The sequence below is a fragment of the Oryctolagus cuniculus genome, chromosome 2 (assembly GCF_964237555.1).
Source record: "Oryctolagus cuniculus chromosome 2, mOryCun1.1, whole genome shotgun sequence".
NCBI lineage: Eukaryota > Metazoa > Chordata > Mammalia > Lagomorpha > Leporidae > Oryctolagus > Oryctolagus cuniculus.
In genome coordinates, this window is record NC_091433.1 from 37830604 (window position 1) to 37850296 (window position 19693).

Consider the following 19693-nt stretch of genomic DNA (forward strand, 5'->3'; position numbering starts at 1 on the left):
CCGCCGGGGAGACGTGTCTCACCATTACCATGCCCTCTCAACATCCCGCTTGGACAGGGCAGGCAGCCTCACGGAATCACCCACACAAGACAGGGGTAACGGAACCCTACAGTTATGAAATCTCCACATCACTTTGTCCTTCGCTGGCTGTATCCACTGCAGTCTCCTTCTTGCACATTCTCATCCAAGACACCGACATAATTTCATTGATATAAATTTATCTTGTCCCAATTCTTTAAAAATATTTGTTTTGTAACTTCTGACTGTGGTCTAATTAGTTTATTTAAGCTCCATAAATCCAAAATATTATCATTTCAATGTATAATCAAGCAAATATATTAATGAAATAATTTACATTTTTTCCTATAGTCAGTCTTGAAAACACAATATGTATTGTACAATCATCACAATTCAGACTAGCCACTTTTCATGTGCTCAATAGTCACATGTAGCAAGTGGGTATTATATTACACAGCACAACTGTAGAGCATTTGTACCTCTAAAGCACCTACATGTTTTAAAGATTAAGTAGGAAAACATGACTTTCATAAGGTTTTATTACAGGGCTGTGATGGTTGGAGCCTGGAGCTGAGTGCTTGAGTAGAGTCATTTAACAAATACAATAGGGACTGCAAAACATCTATCAAGCACCAAAAGAGAAAACACTGTAAAGAGAAGAAACTAATTAACTACCAAAAATTTGGATTTGCCTGACACGAGCACCACACTCCCATAATGATGAAATTTGAACAAGTTTTGCAGCATATATCCCTCTTGAGTAAAACAGACAAGGCAATGATTGTCTTGTGGGCAAATGATGTCATGCAATGGAAGAAGTAAGTTTCCTGCCAGGGTAAAACAGCGGGTTAACCTGTATAGTGCAAGACAGAAGATGAAGTGAGAAGGACACCTACAAATTCAACAAGTTAGAAAGCAGAAACTCACATATCAGCTTTGAGAATATCAATGACTCTTTGAAAAGAAAAATGTATTCATGTAAATTATTTAGAAAATTCAGTGTCTATGCTTGATGCAGATGTTAGTATTTAACAGCAATTTTAATGAGTGTCTTAATATAATGTGATTTAGTTCTTGTATACGTAAAAATTTACAGAAGTACTATGAACATTAGGGTGATGCCATATAAAACTATGAAATTAAGGACTTAAAGAAATTTATGTAAGTTGTATAGATTATTGTTTAATATTGATAAGGAGTTAGTATAATGCCTGGCACATAAAAATGGTCAACGTGTTTGTGAAATAAAATAATATGCAAGCCACTTTCATATTAAATTATATGATGTACATATTAAGTTTCCAGAATTGTGGGGAGCAACTCGGACTAGACTGAGTTACTGGAATTAAGACTTATTCTATGCATCTGCTCTACCACAGTATGGCGCTGGGAGAGAAGAAAACAGCTTCTACACAGCTGCCTCCAGTTCAGCCAATAAACTGTAGGACTTGCTCCTGATTGGAGGAGAGCAGCGTACTCGGCGTGTGGGCAGCCGAGTTGGGATTGGCAGAGGAGGACTATAAAGGAGGAGAGAGACGGCATGCACCAGGAACATCTAAGGGGAACATCTAAGGGGAACACCTGTGCAGCCCCCGAGAGAGCCGGCCGGCAGTGTGCCGCTCCCCTGCGGAAGTGGGGAAAGTGGCCAGGGGGAACCGCCCTTCCACGGAGGTGGAAGGGACAGTAGCCAACCCGGGAAGAACCAGCAGCAAACCCGGGGAGGGCCGAGCAGATAAAAGAACAGTGCAGGGTCCTGTGTCGTTCCTCCATGAAGACGGGGAGCGACACAGAATTGGCTATTTCACTTAGTACAGTGTGTCTGTGCATGTGTGTGTGTGTGTTTCTGTGTGTTTGAGAGGTGGTTAACAACAGAGGATTTAGTATTTCATGTTGCCCAACTTTTTGCCTAGTTTATACGCAGCCGAGCTCCCCAAAGCCTGAGGAAAGGGGCAGTATAATTCCCCACAACCTTAGGAGAATTTTAATTAGACTGAACAAAAGGGATAATATTTTGATTCTAGATGGACTTTTCAGCTCTTTCATATAACATAAACCAGTAACCTAATACTAGTGGTACCATACAAGTATGCATAATATAAATCTTACAAATTTTGTGCTGCAACTGTTAATAAAACACCTATTGGAGGGCTCTAATATATAAGGTAAATTTAAAATGTTAATTTCTGACAGCCAATTTATATTAGAAAGGCCCCCATTTTATAAACCCTTTTTAAATTTTTTTTTGAAGACAGAGACAAAGATAGACAAACAAAATAAAAGGTATTCTGTCTACTTATTCACTTCTCAAATGCCCACAACAGCTAGGGTTAGGACAGGACAAAGTAAGGAGCAGGAACTCAATCAGGATCTCTCACATGGAGTGTTAGGGACCCAGCTACTTGAGCTATCATCTGCTGCCTCCCAGGGTGCACATTAACAGGTAGATGGAATTGGAAGCAGAGCCCAGACTCAAACCCATGCAATCCAATATGAATGCAGTTATCCTAAGCCGCATCTTACCCACTGTGTCAAAGCTGGCCCCAAGTCATTGGCTTTTATTTATTATTTTGAGCAGAGGAGATTATTAATTGATGAATTTTATCCCACTCCTAAAATCCTAATCCTAGCAACAATACAACCCTTCCCTATACCTTTTAACTCCTTGTCTTGCTTACTAGCTTTGTCAGGAACATTGTTTAGATAATTACAAAGCACCTCACTTCATTGAAGTAACTATGGAGGTTAAATAATATTATTATAAATATTATTATTCTCCTATTATACTTACCACCAATGAGAGTACAGTGTAAATTATATCTATAAAATTAGTTCTTCACCATAAGATTAGCAAATAGAAAAATGTTTGAAAATTATCTTAAATCAAAGAAGAAGCAATTAAAATTTTAAAATACATGTGCTCAGGTGATCCACTATTAAAATTATAATTGTAGAATGTAGATGAGAATGATGATAGTTTGATTAAGTAAAATGCAGTATGTATTATTTAACAGGTCAAATTGCTTCCCTTATCATTGGGATGTTTAAAAAGATGACTGATCATATATCAAATGATTGAGGTCCTTGGTTGCAATGAACTGCCTAGGCCTTGAACAGTATCTTTCCCTACTTGATATGTCATGTTAGGATGAACCATGTATAATAGACACTTTTGTAAAAACTCAAAAGTTGTCAGTTTCATATGGTTCAGTATAATAATTTTTAGCAAGGAGAGAATGAATGTAGTACCGTATCACTAAATGCTTAAGTATTTCAAAATGCATAATTCAGAACTTGAGTGTAAAAAAAAAAAATGAAATCCTGTCATTTGCAACAAGATAGACACAATTGGAAACCATTATACATAGTGAAATAAGCCAGTCCCAGAAAGACAGATGTCATATGTTTTCTCTGATCTGAGGTAACTAATAAATTACTTAAAATGTAATGTATTGGAGTAAAACAGATATTTTGAGATTCGATGTTTGTATACAGTGATTGTCTCTTCCATTGAGGAACAGTGGGGTTTTTTTTCCCCTCTTTTTTTTCTCTTTTTCTTCATACAATTTGTTGAACTCTTTTACTTAATGAAGGGTTAACTGTATGATCATTAAGTAAACTGGAAATAGATCTTTGTAAAAATTAAAAGTGGGAGGAAGAGGAAGGGCTGGAGTGGGAGAGAGGGCTGGGGGAGAAGTGTCACTACATTCCTGAATCTACATATGAAATATGGGAAACTTGCATAACTTAAAGAATTTTTTTAAAAAACTACACTTAGATGTGCTAAATATTTGTAATTTTTTTCTCAAGAAAGATAGTGTTTGCTGTTTATTTTTGGCCTCTCAACATCCAAACAGAACTTGTAATTACAATTTATTTTTCTTTGGCTTGTGTATGTGTTTGAAATTGGCATTCATATGTGAATTTTTCTACCTCTACCTAGATAACAAACTCTTTGAAGACAGAGGTTATTCAGTTGTTTTAATTTCAATTCAGTGCTCTGCATACAGAAAGCCTAAAATGAAGTTAGACAAATTATTTGTCTACAGTGCGACTAATTAGCAGTGAGACTGTTCACAGGAAGGAATTAGTGATGCTGTTTAATTTTCCTTTGCAATGCTAAATAGAAAAATATCAATATTTGTATATTTCTTATTTATACATTTCAAAATATGTCAGTCAAATCAGATTTTAAAAATATAATTAGAGATGGACATTGTGGTACGGCAGGATAAGCTGCCAATTGGGACATTTGCGTCCCATATCAGAATTTCTGGGACTGAATCCTGCCCCCACTTCTGACCCAGCTTCCTGCTAATATACACTGTGGGGACAGCAGGTAATGGGTCAAGTACTTGGGTTCTTGCCACCCACTTAGGAGACCCAAACTGAGTTCTGGACCTGGCTTTGCCTTGGCCCAGGCCTGACTGTTGTGGACATTTGCGAGTGAATCAGTGAATGGATGATGGATTCATTCTTTCTCTCTCTCTGTACCTTTCAAGTAGATGAAAATAAATAAACATTCAAAATTGCAATTAAAGCAAAAATGCTTTAATTTGGGAGGACATTGTAATGTAAGGTAAAAATTCACCTAATGAACACTATGATAGTATGCTGTGTTATTCAGATTCAATAAACAACCTTTTAAAATTACCCATTAAGCAGATTGTATAGTATTGCTTCAAGACAATAAATATTAGTATGTGTTTTGTCTTTAATTATAAAGAGTGTATCACAGGTTTGAACTAGAGAGGGTAACTTGGATTTTAATCCCCACTCCTAATAATTATATTGTTTTAATAAGTGACCCAGAGAAAGTATCTTTTCTGATAAGTTTACCAGCTTGTCACATGCACATATCCCCATTGCATCCAAGAAACACTGTTCTGATTATAGGTTATTGCACAACAAAACCTATCAAAACTTAATAGCTTAAACAAAAATAAACTGATAGTTATATTCTTGATTCTGAGCTCAGTTGGATGGTTCTTGTTTAAGGTCTCTCACAGGATTGAAAATACACGGTAGCTAAGGCTAGAATAATCTGCTGCCTGAGCTCTGACGACTCAAACAGATGAGGGCTGAAACACCTAGAGCTCTTTGGGCACTTGTCCCCTCTCTCTTCCTCTCATTCGTGTATATGACCTGTGCATATGGTCTTTCCATCATGGTGGCTCAGGGCTCCAAAGCTGCATAAAACAAGAGGAGAGAGCCAGGCAGAAGTGACATCATATTTTATAACATAGCCCCCAAAAAATCACAAAGTGTCACCTCTGTCATTTTTACTATTCATGGCAGACACAAGGCCCTCTCTGTTTTGAGAGGATGAAACAGACTCCACTGCTTGAAAGGAAAGGGGACACATTCTGGAAGAGCATGTGGAACCAAAAATATTATTGTGGCCATTTTTGGAAAGTACAATCTGCCACAAAAGCTGTGAGAATCAAGTACCGTTGTACCCTTTATTATATTTGTAAAGATAGAATTCTGTAGATAAACTCATGGTATTTATTTTGTAAGCTCTGCATAAATGAGTGTGATCTATGGGACACATATGCATAGATACACACACACACACACACATATACACACATGCACAGGTAGCTAATTCAGTAATGTAGCTGTCTGAAATCTTAAACCAATACTTAAAGATATGAAAAGACAGCCAGGTGTTTCCTTCATTTTTAATAAGACTCCATTTTTTTCATCTTGATCATTTATTCTGCTCTAATAAATTGCTTCAGCCAATTTGCCTTTGCTCTAGTTAATCCAGAACTCCCCTCTGCTTCATTCTTTTAGCATCCTTTACAACATCTGCAAGACTTAATTCTCCCTCAGTGAATCATTTTTTCATCTTTTAGATGCTGACCTAGTCAACACAAATATATCTGTGAAGACTTCTTAAAAATTTACTTGTTATTCAGTTTTCTAACAATTTTCTCTATTCTAATTATTATATAATGGAAGAAGCCACACTGCCTAAGTTTTTGTTTGTTTGTTTGTTTTTGAAAGGCAGAGATACAGAGAGAGACAGGGATAGACACAGAGAGAGTAGTCTTCTATCTGCTTGTTCACTTTCCAAATGACTGCAAGAGCAGGGACTGGGCCAGGCCAAAGCCAGGAGGTTTTTCCAGTTCTGCCATGTGGGTGCATGGGTCAACTACTTGGGCCATCCTCTGCTGCTTTTTCAGGTACATTAGCAGGGAACTGGATCAGAAGTGGAGCAGCCAGAATTTTAACCTGCACTCATAAGGGATGCCAGAACTGCAGGTGGCCGCTTAACCTGCTATGCCACAATGCCAACCCCTACTGCCTAGCTTTTGATCTTTGTGTTCCAGAGGGCAACACTTCTCTCCTTGCAGAGGCACTAACTTTATGTCAAACAGTACTTATAATACTCCTTTTTTGTTTTTTAAATTATGACCTATGTTATTCTAATTTAGTCCATATTATTCGTATTATTTATTGTTTCAGAGATGTGCAATATGGTGAATATACCTGTCTTGGTATGTGGCTGCCCATGAAACCAGAAATTTTGACATTTTCTGCATTATGTTGGACAAATTGATCAAATAAAATGAAGTAAGCAGTTACTTCAATCCAAATATCTGAGATAAGCAGTACTTATGTTTGGGTCATATATATAGTTTGGATATATTTTATGGTAGCTTCACAAACCAAGTTCATACCAAATTTGTTTAAAAGTCAACAAGTAGGGGCTGGAATTGTGGTGTAACAGGGTAAGCCACCACCTGTGACCCCAGCATCCCATATGGGTGCTGGCTCGTGTCTGGCTGCTCTTCTTCCCATCCAGCTCTCTGCTGATTGCCTGGAAAAGCAGTGGAAGATGGCCCAAGTGCTTGAGCCCCTGCACTCAAGTGGGAGACCCACAAGAAGTGCCTGGCTCCTGCCTTTGGATTGGCCCAGCTCCATCCATTTCAGCCATTTGGGGAGTGAACCAGAGGATGGAAGACCTTTCTCTTTGTTGCTTCTTCTCTGTAACTCTGCCTCTCAAATAAATAAAAATAAAATCTTAAAAAGAAAAAGAAAATTCCCAGATACTGGGAATTCAATTACAGAGAGGAGTATGGTGAATGTCATGATAGAGGAATACACAAAAAGATGTGAGGGCCAGTAGAGATAAAGAACCTCTGGTTGAAGGATTAGAAGATCCTAAAATAGATGAGTCATGGGTGTAACAGGTAGGTTCAATGCATAGACATAACTTTGGTGTACTTGGTGTGGCTCCCTTGCCCGCAAAGGAACGACACTGCTCCCAGCTGATCGGTCTTCAGTAGACTTTTATTTAAACAGGATGGAAAGAGAAACCCTTGAGCAAGGGGAGCTCCAAAAGAAAGGGGAAGCTCCCGTACTATATCACAAACAGCTTATATAGTATATCATTGCAGAAGTATGTAATGCAAGCTTAGTCCATGCTACAGTCCATGCGGCGGCGCTCCAATCGGGTGCCTGATCACGCACAGTCCATGCGCTCCTTGTCCAACCATAAAGGTGATCACGCGCCTTCATCCAATCAAGCTCCTGGTCATGTAGCAGGCGACTCGGGTGCTAACAACAAGCTTCCACCTGGTGTTTTCTCAGCCTTGGTCAGTAGGAAAAGAAGTACGGGAAGCCCCAAGGCCATAGTTGTTTTGACTCTAGCTTGGGGTTATGAAACGGTCCGATATCGCAGCTCAACAGAAACCATAAACATCCACACAGCAGTAACTATTGCCAATGGTCAGCAAGCTAAGCCTTAGCATGTGGACCCATGGCCGGCTCATGGGTCCCCACACTTGGATGACAGAGAATAGTGTTTGATATTGAAATTGTACAAACAAAACCAAGTTTAGCTATTAACAATGCTGTCTCACTGTTCTGTTTCTCCATTCACCTATTTATTTATCCATCCATCTGTTCAACTATTCTTCTACCAGTTCATGTTCATACTTATTTCAGAAAGATGGCTTACAGAAAATTATAAATAGATAATAATCAGTACAGGGAAAATATATATAATTGGAACTTGTGAAGGTGGTAGAACATATAATGACACAATTCATAGTTTCCTACTTTATTATGTCTGATCCGAATTGGGTTTATGTATCTTATAAGCATCCAAGACAAAGCAAAAAATAATCCAGAAGAAAAAAGAAGTCACCAATCAATTTGGGAAAGCAAATTGCTCAGTTAAATATTTATACATACATACGTACATACATATATACACACATACATATATGTATGGCAGTTGAAGTATAAAATAATTGACAGTATCTCAAAAGTATATCTGATATGCATTAATAATAAATTAATGATAGCAGATTTACCAATTCAGATTTACCAATTCAGATTTACCAGTTTACCAATTTTATCTAAATTTACTAATTTAGATAAAAAAATACATAAATTTACAACTGTTTGAAAGTAGTTCTATGGGGATGTTGATAACATTATTCCTGTTTTAGAAAATACATAATAAAAATACATAATAGAAATTAATGCATATTAAGATAATGCAGCTAATAATGATTAAACTTTGGATTTGGATTTGAATCCATGTTTCTATTACTTTGATGGGTAAATATATATTTGTAAGGGATAGAGACATGGTGAAGAGAAAGAGTAGAGGCAGCAGCCTTTCACAAAGTTTGGTTGTGACAAGAATAATTGAAAATACACTATTGGGGTTAAAATAAAGACATTGAGCACAGGAAACATAAGGCTTCTTGCATGGTGAGAGGAAGCAGCCTGGAAAGGCTCTTTAGTGGAACAAACCCTAAAGAAAGATGGGATCAAGACAATTGATGAGTTTACCCTTGACAAGGAAGAACTACTCTCCCTTGAACAGATTAAGACTAAAAAGAATATTGCCAAAGAGCCCAGTAAATTTATCCCAACTATCCTTCTGTAAGGTTTGGAGTCAAATGATCTCCTGTTTGTTTAGTTTTCTATATGAAATTCCTTCAAGTAAAGTATTACTGTTGAAATTTGACCCCTAAAGGGAAAAGCATTTAAAAGTAAAGGAATAAGATGAAATCAAGTACTATTTTTCTTATTGCACTACATTTCCTGCCCACATGAGATCAGTCACACCTGGAAATGTGTACTATAGTCTAGGTGTCAGAATAACTAGATTTCCCTTTTAGCCATGCACATGATATAAACCTAAGATACGTCTGGCATTTTGAAAAGTCAGTCCACCTTCTGGATTTTCCACTTTGTACTATTTAATGTGCTCAATGAGAGCTTCCATATCATCATGTAAAAAATAAAATTTAATATTCACATACTTGAATCCTATTGAGAATTAAATATGCCCACATTGAGGCCAGCACATATTACATGGTAAATAACTGTGAATTCTTTTCTTTCAGTATCTTAAATCCTCACACAGCACACATCAAGATCTGACAGCTAGATAAGGATCCTTAATAGAAGAGCAGTAAATGCCTTCTAGTCTGACATTTATTCATTATGTCATTTCCAATTCTTTCAATAAATATTTATGCATTGCTTTTATGTGACAAGCACCAAACTCACCTTAAAAACAATGCAGAACCTCAGGTTTGAGCAGCATTCCCCTGGCTGTCCTATTTATCTTGAACCTTGAGTCTACTCCCTGGTTTAAGTTCTTTTCCTTGATTGTTGTTATTTTTCTTGTATTGATATTTAAAATCCTGTATCTTAGTGAAAATCTTGATCCCCTTAAAATAAGATGCTGGTTTCTGCTTCCTGTGTCATATCTTTCCTGAGTTTATATCCTGCCTGTAGCTGATAATTTGTCTTATGTATGACATAACTTGGCCAGGATTAATGACATAACATATCAAATGTACTTTATACACTTTAGGGAAAATAATATGAGAAAGACAAACTGTAAATTGCATCTTTTATCAATGAAAGGAAAATATAGTAAAGTTCATAATGAATTAATTATTTTCTGTTCAATCCTTCCAACCTATATTTTCTCATTTAATCCTGTTTCTCAAGGAACACTATAGACATTGCATCAGACAGATCTAGGCAGGGAAATGATGGCCTATGCTCCTGCTGCATAATTGACAAGACTTGATGTGTATTAACCTTAAGAAATGCAACAGAATAAACACTTGGACTGTCCAGAGCAGAAGGTTATTGTCATGCTTCAGTCTGAAAGTCAAGGGGAGGAAGCAATTACTAAAACCTCAGAGTTAAAAATCATATGGAGAGAGCGCTTTGAAGGGGCTATAGCCTTTGGCAGGGGGAATTAATCCAAAGAAACCCGGCAAGAAAAGCCAAGGAAAAATAAATGCTTCAATCTTATTATCCTCCTATTTTACTCTATTTTATTTTATTTGCCATCACTTACTTAAACTCGAACCAAAACCAGAGAGCCAAGAAGCTCATTCTTTATTTCATGTGGATCAGCATTCTGGGCAGAAGGAGCAGCCTGAAAGCCGAGGAGTGCACCTGGAAAGGCAAACAGGAGACATCAGAGGAGACAAATAATCTATGAAGGCAGTGCTACAACAACAATGTAAACACAATGTGAAGCAAACAACAAGCCAAGAGAGAACTCTGGACAGAATCTGATGGCATGAGAGGCCAAGGTGGAAGACAAATGGAGGACTTTGGGCTGAAAATAATATTCCCATTGACAATTTACTAAGACAAAAAAAGTTCTTAGCATTCTTAGAAGAATTTTAATAAACTGATACAATTGGAATACAGAGAAGTGAACAGAAACTATGAGGCCAAATAGGAGGTGGAAAGCCAAGTTAAGTAGCTTTGTACTTATCAGGCAAACAGTGGAAAGCTAGAGTATTTTAAGGAAAAGAGTGATATAATCATACTATTGATAAGAAAAAAACTTGGTAGGGGAGGAAAGTGATAATGACACCATCTTTACTAGTAGTGTTCATATACCCAATGAAAAGCTAATTACAACTTATTCCGCATTGTAACTAACTGGATTATACTAAGGCATTTAATCTCCACTATAATATATAAAATAGGTATTTTATCTTCTCTACCATTATTTACGATTAAATTGAGACACAGTAAATTAGAGACAACTGCCTAAGTTCACACAACTAGCAAATGATAGAGGTGATATTCAAAAACAGCAAGTCTGGTTTTAGATTCATATCAGTAAATCTGATTTCTAGCTCCTATGACAGAGAGACAGGACTCATATAAAATTACAGAAACTTCTCTTTCAATTTACCAGTTTCCTTTTTGAACCTTCTCATGGATCAAACTCCTGGCATCTGTAACTTTACGCTCCAACAAGATGATTGTATTCCAGACTCAAATATATATGCTTAAAAGCTCACTGGTATTTCTAAAAGTATTCCTTTCGTTGAACTATGGAACCTCATGCTGCCTTATTCCACATTTTTCAACTACACACAAATTCTGTCACGGTGCTTTGCAGAAAAAATGAAGTGTAAGCCATGAAAGTTAGACAGGTGTGCACTTTTTTTTTATTTTACTTTTTTTTACAGGCAGAGTTAGATAGTGAGAGAGAGAGAGACAGAGAGTTATAGACAGTGAGAGAGAGAGACAGAGAGAAAGGTTTTCCTTCCATTGGTTCACTCCCTAATGACCACTACAGCCGGCGCTGCACTGATCCGAAGCCAGGCGCCGTGTGCTTCCTCCCCGTCTCCCATGTGGGTGCAGGAATCCAAGCACTTGGGCCATCCTCTACTGCCCTCCTGGGCCATAGCAGAGAGCTGGACTGGAAGAGGAGCAACTGGGACTAGTACCTGGCGCCCCAACTGGGACTAGAACCTGGGATGCCGGCACTGCAGGTGGAGGATTAGCCAAGTAAGCCACAGCGCCGGCCAGGTGTGCACTTTTAAATGTAGTGTTCTAGTAGTGATATTCAGCAACTAGAAAGAGGTCGCAAAATTCAGTCAGTCTAGATCACCCTCAACTTCTGCCACAGAGTCAAGTGTACGGATCCCTCTTACCTCTGATACCAGTTGCAAGTTCAAGTTCCAAAAGACCACCTTCAGCTTCAGTGATTGTTAAAAAGGCTTGGAACTCGCTGAAAATTGTTGTACTCTTGCCTAAGGCATATTACAATGAAAAGAAACAAATAAAAATCAGCAAGAGAAGGGAAACATGGGGCAGAATCCAGGATAGCTTAGTGTACAGAGCTTCCAGTTGTCCTATCCCAGGGGAGTCATGGAGAACACCAACTTGCCCCACAAAGGGCATGGTACCATGCACAGAATATCACCAAAGAGGGAATTCTTTCAATTTACTGTCCAGAATTCTTATTGGAACTTAGTCATATAGATACACTAGGTTGTCCCCAAGGCATATCTCCATCTCCAACCCTTCCCAAGTTTGACCTGACACCATTTGATTCAAAGTACTCATCATAAATAATATTAAAAGATCTGCCTCAGGGCCTAAGGGTTCTAGATAAACAAAGATAGTCTTATCAGGCATGATATGAAGAAGGTTTACAAATAATCTTCTAGGTGTTGAAGGCAAGGATCAAATGTCTCTTTAGTCAAGGTCAAACTCTGCATTATGCTGAAGCAGAATTAATTTTAATAATACAATTTATTTTGTGCAAGATAGCCAAAACATAATCATTTCAATATAAAATCAACATAAATATATATATATATAAGTGAGATATCTTACATATTTTCTGAATAAGTCTTTGAAATCCTGTGGGAATTTTACCCTTAAAACCAGTCTTAACTTAGACTAGCCACATTTCAAGTGCTTTATAGCCACATATGGCCAGTGACATATGGCAGGTAAAGCTCTATTCTCTCCTTGTCCTTGCTGAGTCTAACAAAGGTTTTTATATCTCTTCTGTAGGCAGCATAACTATCAGTGCTTTCTAATATTTTATTTATTATTATTAAAGTATATTCAATATTAGAAAAGTTTTACTATAACACTTATAGCTGATATTTAAAACATTTTTAAATCCTTATCAACAAATAATCTCTTTACCTTTCACTTGAAATCTAAATTGATATCTCTTTTCTATGTATTTTTCATTCCTCTGATATATTTTGCTTACTTTTAGATTTGTTTCCAACTTGTTCTTAAAGTTCTATTCAAAATAGTTTATGACATGGGAAGCAGGCAACACATCAGACTTACAGAATGACAAACGCCCTAAGCAGCACTCTGACCTCAGAATCAGCCCTTAAGGAATGCAGATCTGGCTGAAAAGCCCATGAGAGCATTACAGGCATGGAAAGCCAAGACACCGTGGCAAAAAATGATCTACATGAAAGATCTATGTGAGTGATACCTCAGTGGAAGGTAGGGGCAATCAAGGAAGAATGTACTTTTCTCAGGGCAGGCACTGTGGTGCAGCGGGTTAACACCCTGGCCTGAAGTGCTGGCATCCCAAAGGGGTGCTAGGTTCTTGTCCCGGCTGCTCCACTTCCAATCCAGCTCTCTGCTATGGCCTGGGAAAGCAGTAGAAGATGGCCCCAGTCCTTGGGCCCCTGCACCCTTGTGGGAGAACTGGAAGAAGCTCCTGGCTCCTGGGTTCGGATCGGCACAGCTCCAGCCATTGCGACCAATTGGGGAGTAAACCATGGGATGGAATACCTCTCTCTCTCTGTCTCACTTCCTCTCCTCTCTCTGTGTAACTCTGACTTTCAAATAAATAAATAAACCTTAAAAAAAAAAAAGAATATTTTTCTCTGAAGGGAGGAGAGAACTTCCACTTTGCTTATGGCCCTGTCTAAATACTGACAGTTTGTGGACTCAGAAGACTTGGCAGCTCATGACAAGAGACTCGGGTGATCACTGATGTCATAAATAAGAATGTCAATTGTTGAATCAGCAACAGGAGTCACTGTGCACTTACTCCCCATGTAGGTCTGCTGTCCTCAATGAGTTGTACTATTATGAGAATGAATGGTAAAACTTGTCTTCAAACAGTACTTTATACTTTGTGTGTCTGTATAGGTGCAAAATGTTGAAGTCATTACTTAGTATAGAGTTGGTCTTCTATATAAAGATAATTAAAAATGAATCTTAATGAAGAATAGGATGGGAGGTGGGAGTAGGAGCGGGGAGTGGGAAAGCTGGTATGGAGGGAAGAACCACTATATTTCTAAAGCTGTACCTATGAAATTTGTACTTATCAAATAAAAGATTTCTAAAAAACCAAAATGGTTTTTTATGTCACTACACGTCCATTTTCTACTCTTGGTGGGGCATGATTTTTTTTTTTTTTTGATCATTTGATGTCTTTTCTCTTTGGATAGCATCTTTGGCAATGCAACATAATAAGAGCAAGACTTCAATAAGAATCTCTAAATATGGCCAGTGCCAAGGCTCACTGGGCTAATCTTCCACCTGCGGTGCCGGCACCCCGGGTTCTAGTCCCAGTTGGGGCACTGGTTCTGTCCCGATAGTTCCTCTTCCAGTCTAGCTCTCTGCTGTGGCCCGGAAAGGCAGTGGAGGATGGCCCAGGTGCTTGGGCCCTGCACCTGCATGGGAGACCAGGAGGAAGCACCTGGCTCCTGGCTTCGGATGGACGCAGCGCACCAGCCGTAGCGGCCATTTTGGGGGGTGAACCAACAAAAGGAAGACCTTTCTTTCCGTCTCTCTCTCTCTCTCTCTCTCTCACTGTCTAACTCTGCCTGTGAAAAAATAAATTAAAAAAAATTTTTAAAAAAGAGAATCTCTAAATATGTACTTGTGTGTGCACAAACCCACCCCATACTAAAAGAAATGCTTGAAATAATTTATTTTTATCTTAATCTGAAAATAAGATGAGAACTTTCAAAAGACTTGAAAATACCAACAGCAAAACTGAACAAGAAGTACTATTAACTATTTGAGAAAATATTTTTCTAGCATTCTCTCTTGTAGTTACAGTTGTTCAATTGTAACTGTGTTTATATTACATTAAAAATGCTATGGATAGTACATGTTATTTACGTGGCTTGTTTCCTTGTGTATAAACTATTAGAAAGAACAAGTGTAAGGGTCACAGTTACCTACAAGGGCCTTCTTTTTTCATCTATTGTGTTACCTCCTATGGTTGTGGAGCACATTCTGAGCTGAGGGTTAGTAGAGATACATGTTAATTATTTTAGATTCGTTCTTCTTCATTAAAATTTTATATTACAGTTCTGATTTCTACCCCCGTTCTCTTCCTTCAACATTTCAAAGATATTAGAATCATACTGTGTTCCACTCTAAATAAATAATTTCTCTCTACTACAGATACCACTTAATATAAAGTCTTCTCAGTACATTTTCTCTTCTTGCTTTGATGCCCTTTTTGTATGTAATTTTGTGGTATGTGTTTATATTGCCTACATCTGTGAGATAGAAATGTCTTTTTGTAGTATTAATTTTTCTGAATTGAGATCATTCTTAATACCTAAACATGGAAAATGATTTTAATTTAACTTATTTATTTCTTAGTCTAGATGTTAGCTTAAAAATTTCCTTTCACCAAGGAAATTTTGACACTTTATTTTTGTTGGTCTGCATATTCTTGTGTGTGTGTGTGTGTGTACATGTATGTTTGTATTTGTCCATTGATATCCCAAGAATGTGGCATGACCTTTAAAAACCCTCCCCATTTTCATATCTGTTAAACAACAAATATGTTGCTTCTTAGGTCAGCTCTCTTAAGCCCTTTCTCCTCTTACAAGTTGAAAATGTTTTTATCTTCTTCTCTTTGTTTTTTGCATTTATGAACAGATAATTTATGTAACATTTATGAACAGATAATTAGTGCTGCTTAATATAGGTGGAATCTTGTTCTTTCCCACTAAAAAAGATGTTTTGTTCTCTTTTAAATGTTAAGATCATCCTTTCTTTTGAAGGTCATAATTGTGTCTTCCTTTAAAGCATTATATGATTTATTGAACTGGACTATCACTTCAAACAACTGTATTTTACTGTAGAAACAATGACCTCTCAATATACTTTACCACCAACCAAATCAGTATCTCCACCATACAAAAATGAAACATATCTAGATGAATGTGTAGCTTTCAAATATCTCCGGACATTTATAGAAAGGTAAAATAGAGAAGTATCTTTTTTTATTTATTTGACAGATAGAGTTAGACAGTGAGAGAGAGAGAAACATCTTCCTTCCGTTGGTTCACCCCCCAAATGGCCGCTATGGCCGGAGCTCTGCCGATCCAAAGCCAGGAGCCAGGTGCTTCCTCCTGGCCTCCCATGCAGGTCCAGGTCCCAAGCACTTGGGCCATCCTCCACTGCCTTCCCGGGCCACAGCAGAGAGCTGGACTGGAAGAGGAGCAACCGGGACTAGAACCTGGTACCCAAATGGGATGCTGGCGCCGCAGGCAGAGGATTAACCAAGTGAGCCACGGCGCCAGCCTCGAGAAGTATCTTTCTAGAAATTACACCTAATGTTATTATATATTCAAATAAAAAAGAATAATTTAAAACAATCATTTAGTAGTTAGAATTGAAATAAAAGCAGAAATTCCGTATTGGCAGCAATAGTAGTAGTATTGCTTTTGAATCTTCCTAATCACAGCTATGAATAATCTATGTATAAAACAAATCTATCCATAAAAATAAATATGACTAAAATCATAAAATAAGACCACCACAAATACCATTTATATACAAAAATAAATAAAATATTTGTTAGATAAAATGTAAGACATTTAGTTAAACTTAGGTAACTATGTAGTTTAGGTGTATAGCAAATATTACATGGTGCATGCTTACATTATATACTATAGGGGCAGGTGTTTGGTATAGTCGTTAAGATGGCCACTTGGGATACCTGCAATCCCCTATCAGAGTACCTGAGTTCAAATCCTGGCTCCTCTCCTGATTCCAACTTTTGACTAAAGAACACCCTGGGAGGCAGCAGATGATGGCTCACGTAGTTGAGTCCCCATCACCCATGTAGGAGACCTGAACTGAGATCCTGACTTCTCTTCAGGAAGGCCCAGATCTGCAGGTATTTGGCAAGTGAACCAGCAGTCAGCCCCCCTCCCACTCTCTCCCCTTCTCCCTCTCCCTTTCCCTCCCTTCCTATCCCCCTTTCTCCCTTCTCTCCCTTCTTCCATTTCAAATTATAGATTGTTCACTAAAATCCAAATTTAATTTAAAATTTTTTTTTTTTTCTGAATCTATCAACATTTAATGGGCTACAGCTGGTTATGGGGACAGAAATTGTGATACAGAGAATTAAGCTGCCACTTGATAACCTCACATCCCATATTAGAGTGCCAGTTCAAGTCTCAGCTGCTCCACTTCCCATATGCCTATTTGCTAATGTGTCTGGGAAGTAGCAGATAATGGCTCAAGTACTTGAATCCCTATCACCTATGGGGGAGATCAGGATGGAGCTCCTAAGTCCTGGATTGACCTGGCTATGGAGGGAATCTGGGGAATGAACCAGCAGATACATTTCTTTCTCTCTCCCTCTCTCTGCCACTCTGTCATTCAAATAAATAAATATTTAAAAAATAAAATAAAACTGGGGACAAGCTCTACTACTGCATAACCTGTGTAGAATCAACATTTGTGTTAGAGGGTGGTAATGGGACTTCTCACAGACTTGAGAATGTGAAAAACCCTGAAGCCTAACAGGTACTCCTTGGAAAGAGCAAGAAGCCACAGGAGAATAGCTGCAACCAGCAAGGTGTTCTAGGTTCTCCTGGCTACAGTAAGTGCAAGAGGCCTGCAGTGAGCTCTGAAGGGGCTGGGTTACTAACTAAATCCACTGGATCAAAGGAGGTTCATTTTGGAACAGAATCCAACATTAGAACAGAGGCAGTAAATATAAATACACAAAAAGGGCCACAAACTAGAATACCTCTAGGCCACATTTTTCAACTTCACAACACAATAGAAAAGGGAGTTCTAACGCCTGGAAGCTGGAAGATCCCTGGAAAAGGGATCTTGATCCATTTCTTCTTTCTAAATGTTCATTCTTTAGGGCCTGGTTGAATAAACAACAGCACATCCACACAACAGATTTAAGCTGTGGCTGTGCAAAGCAACGAAGAGTATCTTTATATGCAACTATGGAGAGAGCACCAGTATATACTGTTGCATGAAAACGCATAGAGTCATAAACCACATTAAGAATTATATTTTATGTTCAAATAAAATTTAAAGTTACACTGCAAGAATGATATATGTTATAAAATAAAACCAATATTGAGTAAATTTTGGGTTTGTTTCTTGACTTTCTTATAAGAATAAATAGTAGAGCTGATACATTCAAGGAGAACTCTTTTAAAAAGCTACATGGCAATCATGAATTAATAATGGCTTTGAACCTACAATAATGTTGAATCTGATAATTTTCACAGAGAAGTAAAATGAAAAGGGAGTGTAGTTTCAAATTTCAGTAATATCTATAAAAATTGCTTTCCAAACCATTCTTCATGGACAAGAATGATATAAATAATACCAAATTATATTTTAAAAGGCAATCAAGTCTTAGAAACCAGATGAATTATTCATAATAGGTTTTCTCTGATATTTTGAAATCCGGTATTTAAAAAATAAATTTTAAAAAACCAGCAACAACAAGAAACACCATGGAAATAATATTTTGGTAATGCAAGTTCTAGAAGTGCTCTTGTATTACACATAAATTTTCATACTAATGTAATAAAATTATTTCAAAACCTCCCAAATTTGCTTTAGTTAGACATTTTTTATTCCTTAACTGAGCCCACCACAAAACTTTTTTTTTTTTTTTTTTTTTTTTTTTTTTTTTTTTTTTTTTTGACAGGCAGAGTGGACAGTGAGAGAGAGAGACAGAGAGAAAGGTCTTCCTTTGCCGTTGGTTTACCCTCCAATGGCTGCCGCGGCCGGCGCGCTGCGGCCGGCGCACCGCGCTGATCCGATGGCAGGAGCCAGGAGCCAGGTGCTTTTCCTGGTCTCCCATGGGGTGCAGGGCCCAAGCACCTGGGCCATCCTCCACTGCACTCCCTGGCCACAGCAGAGGGCTGGCCTGGAAGAGGGGCAACCGGGACAGAATCCGGCGCCCCGACCGGGACTAGAACCCGGTGTGCCGGCGCCGCTAGGCGGAGGATTAGCCTAGTGAGCCGCGGCGCCGGCCCTCAAAACTTTTAAAACTCAAAAATATTTGTTCATTTATTAAATGATTATGACTATCATTCACTTAAATATTACCATATCGATATATGACTTCACATAAGAAATAATTTTATTTATATCTTTCGAAGTTGCTGCTGATGCTCATGGTGTTTATTGTTGCACCTTGATGAGGTAGCATTGTGAGATTTTTTTGACCAGCAAGAACTGAGTTGATCTTACTTCCCCGTTTACAGCAAAGCATCAATAGGTTTTAATTCACATATTTTAAGTGTATTATTATTTGTTTGTCTTCTCCATCTACTCCTTAAATGCTGGTGTGTATTTAGTGCATACCCTAGAGATCACATTGTATGCATTTATTTAATGCATATATGTAAATTAGTTTTGGTTTTCATATCTAATTTACTATTATATAAATAGCTTCTGCTGTTTTCTCATTTGACATTGTATCTCTTGTTACATGTTAAGCTAGGATTTGTTCTTCTGAATAAACTATGATATGCCTGACTACATGTTATTCACCCATTTATATATGTTAAATGTATATATAGAGAGAATCATTTATATATATGTTGCCTCCAATTTTTTATTCATATTTTACTACCAAAATAAAAAT

The 19693-nt window shown here is 37.7% G+C and overlaps 2 long non-coding RNA genes across 2 annotated transcripts in view; one reads left to right on the plus strand and one right to left on the minus strand.

Annotated features, from left to right (window-relative positions):
• LOC138848442 (uncharacterized) overlaps positions 1-19693 on the plus strand; it is a 92095-nt gene that overhangs the window by 5573 nt on the left and 66829 nt on the right. The gene's annotated exons all lie outside the window — the stretch shown is intronic.
• Positions 10330-13411, minus strand: LOC103345114 (uncharacterized). The gene is made up of 3 exons (XR_001795788.3): positions 13289-13411; positions 11973-12071; positions 10330-10467 (listed from the first exon to the last, which is right to left on the minus strand). It is a non-coding gene; the product is annotated as an uncharacterized lncRNA (long non-coding RNA).